Source organism: Balaenoptera physalus (genome assembly GCF_965194825.1).
Source record: "Balaenoptera physalus genome assembly, chromosome: X".
Classification (NCBI taxonomy): Eukaryota; Metazoa; Chordata; class Mammalia; order Artiodactyla; family Balaenopteridae; genus Balaenoptera; species Balaenoptera physalus.
The window spans coordinates 59,978,629-59,982,399 of NC_138903.1; positions in this window are offsets into that span (position 1 = coordinate 59,978,629).

The window sequence follows — 3,771 nt, forward strand, 5'->3', positions numbered from 1 at the left end:
CACTCAAGGGTGTCAATCACTGTGGTCCTGCCAATCAGCTGTGAACTAGGTATCTGTAGGCGATTAGCCTTCTTTGTTAAACAGAACACTGAACCCTCCAAGGACTAGACAAAGAATGGCTCTGGAAAGACGGTTCCTAGGTGCACAGGGGCAGTCGTGCCCATGTCACTAATTTGAACCCTTTAGTTTCATCCTCCTTCTTCAGGCCCTGTCTCTACTTGATTCCTTACATCTAGGCCCGTCCTAGGTTCTTTCAGTTCTACCCCTGTTATTTCCCTCCCATGTGCATTTCTTCTCTCCTCCCCTGCTGCTGCTGGCCTTGTTTAGCCCTCAATAACTCTTACCTGGACTACTAACCAGTCTCCTAACCAGTTTCCCTGCCTCGAGTCCCCCAGACCCACCCCCTGCCCCACCCAACACAATCTCCATCCTGCAGCCAAATCAATCTTCTAAAAATACAAATCTGATTGTGTCACCTCCTGCTGAAAACCTTTCAACCTCTCCCATGGCTCTTAGTACCCTTGGGATAAAGTCCAAACTACTTAGCACGGCACCCAGGACCCTTCATGATTTGGCTCCTGCCAAATCGTCAGTCTCATTTTTGGTAGTGCTCCCATTTCACACGTAGTCATAATGAACTACTTTGCAGGTTTCTGAGCATGCCATTCTTGGCTTTGCTCCTGGGACTTTACACATGACATTCCCTCTGCCTGGGACATCCTTCACACACCACCTTCTCTCCCATCTGTCTAGCCAATTCTTACTCATTTCTTAAGACTTCGACTAAACTCCCGCAGCCCAAGACATGTATTTTACTCATGTCTATATCTCTGATGCCTAGTACAGTGTCTGGAACATAACAGATCCTCAGTAGATGTTTGCTAAATAAATGAATGAATGCCCCCAACTCAGTTGGCTATGTGCAAAATCATCTCTGAGGGACGCTGGCAGAGTTGATCAGTCCCTCTCTCTACGGAGGGAGACCTCTCCTCCCTTGCATATCATCCTTACTATACTGGGTTACAATTCCTTCTCTAAAATATCTGCCTCCCTAATTCAACTGTGAGCATCTCAAGGGCAGCACCATGTCTGATCCACCTCAGGCTCCTACCTAGTCCCCAGCATAGTGCTTGGAATATAATGAATAAGCCTCCCAAATGCCTGACAGTTTTGTCCCTTGTCTCAAATCCCTCTACTCTTCCCCACAAATTCTCACCACCAATACAGCCAAACTGTCACACTCGTGGCTTTGCAACCATACAAAGCTCCTCCTCATCCCTGAAACTTTTCACCTGCAATCCTATTACCTGAAATGCCCTTCCCACCCACCCACCCACTCAAATTCTGCTACTTCTTTAGGAAACAGCTCAAATTCTCCTTCTTCCAGAGAGATTTCATGCATCCACCCCAGCCCACCTCTGAGTAATGCTAACAATGCCCACCGATCTCATACAGCCCTGGGCATCCCCTCGTGTTACTCAGGGGAAAACCAAGACTCAGAGAGAGAAAGGACTCTCTCAAGGGCACAAAGCATGTGCAGTGGTAGAACTATTACCTGAACCCAAGTCTCCAGTCCATGAGTTCTCCCAGTAGCCAACATATGTGCCTCATCTGTATATTCCTCATGAAGACTACAATTTCCTAGAAGGCAGGACTATTTTCCACCCATTCATCTTCCCAGGGCTTGACTGGAGTGTGGAAAGCTCTAGAGCCAGACTGCCTGCGTTTCTCTCTTGGCCTCATTGGTTATTAGCTGTGTGACTTTAGGCAACCTAACCACCCTAAACCTCAGCTTCCTCATATGTAAATGAAGATAACAGCAGTGCCTATGTAAATAGACTGTTGTGAAGATTAAATGAAATAATGAATGTAAAGTGCCTAGAGCAGTATCTAGCACCTAGTATATGCTCAACAAAGGCTACTTTATTGTTGGTATTCTTAATATTAACAAAAATTAGAGGTGGGAGTTACTGGGGTGGGAGGGAATGGGAAAAGGAAGCAAGCGATTGGATCAGTCTGAGATTTGGTGGAATCCAAACAAGGTTAGTGGTGCAGCAGGACGTTTGTACGTCTGAGTTCCTAGTGCCATGTGACTCTGTGAGGGCCCCAAGCACATGGTTCCATCCTGGCGGCGCAGCTTCCCTAACTCTCGCTCAGCTATTCTCAGCAGCCTGTAGGGGGAGCCAGGAAGCTAGGACGGGGGAGAGGCTGCTGGAAATCTTACTAAGGGCAGAAACGACACCCCATCGCTACTACCCATCTTAGCCCACTGTCTTGCCCCCTCCAGGACGCTCTCTAAGCTCTGTCCTCTGCAGCAGCTAAGCCGGGAGCTGTCCTTCAGCACCAGGGGCCGCCTTGGCCTGGGGCAGGACAGTGAGGGCGACAGCGGAGTTAGGGACACGGGACTGGTCCGATCCGCAGCCGGCTCCAGCGTCGCCTAGTCACGGGGACGGGGGCGGCGACCCAGGGTGGCAGCGAGACGCTACGGAGGTGCCTCCTGCCTTCTGCCTCTAACAATCACCCTCAGAAGTCCCCTAGCCCTCAGGGGGAGCGACCGGCTGCTTCGGGGAGGGAGGCGGGCGCCCGGGTCGGCGGGGGAGGGGGAGCGCCGGGCCTGGGACTCAGCGTGCGGCGAGTGCACGCGGGGAGCGGGCGGATGAACGGAGGCGCTGAAGTGAATGGAGTTGGGGGTGGACTGGAAACGTCCCCAAACAGCACAGGCTGCGGCCGGCTGGGGGGGCGGGGGGGCGGGGGGGAGTCCTGAGGCGCAGGCGCAGTCGGGGCCCCAGTCCCGCTCCCTCCTCCTCTTCGTGGCTCTTTCTCCGCCCCCACTCCCCCCCAAACACACTCGCACACGGGCTCTCAAGGTGTTCTCTGCACAGCGGAAGATGGCGACAGACTGAGGGGGCATGGCCAGCGGGAGCCAAGGGGCCGTGCCGCTCGGCGGCCGCCACAGCGGTGCGAACGCGAGGCGGAAGCGAGAGGCGCACTAAGTAAAGCCCCGCGTCGGCGTCCGGCGCCTGTGGCGCCGCCGGGAGCCAGGTGGCCCGCCCGAGCCGGAACTCCGGGAGCGGCGGGCGCGGAGCCGGAGCGGAGCTGACCCGGGACCGGCCCCGGCCAACGGCCAGAGCGCGAGCGAAGCCCGAAGGGCCGAGCAGCGGGCCGGCCGGCGGGCCTAGGAGGGCGCGAGCGAGGCTGGGAGCGGCGCAGAGAGGGCGGCCGGCGGGCAGGCGGACGGGCGGGCGGGAGCTGAGCAGCGCGGCGCGGGGCGAGCGAGCGGAGCGGAGCGCGGCGGCCGGGCCCGCACGGCGGCGCTGAGGGGCGCAGAGCTGCGCCGAGCCGAGACGGCCGGAGCGGAGTGCTAGCCGGGCGGCAGCCGGCGCGGAGTGGAGTGGCGCTGAGCCCGGGGCAGCTGAGCGGCCCGACACTATGAGGAGTGCGGCGCCGCCGCCGCAGCCGCCACCGCCCCAGTGCCCCGCACCGCCCCCCGCCGGGACGCCGGGCAGCGCCTAGCGGGCCGGGCGGCCGCGCCCGGGCGGCGAGCGAGGGAGCGCGGGAGGGGCGCGGGGACGGCGCGAGAGCGCCCCGCCACTCCGGCCTGAGCGGGGCCCCGGGCCGGCCGGCCTGCCTCGCCATGCAGCCCCCGAGGTAGAGCCTGGACGGCGCCGAGGAGCGCGGAGCGGCGCGCAGCCGGCTTGCCCGCCCGCCAGCCCGAGACGGCCGTCCGGCCTCGCGCCCGCCTTTTCCCTCCAGCCCGGACCCCCCTGAAAT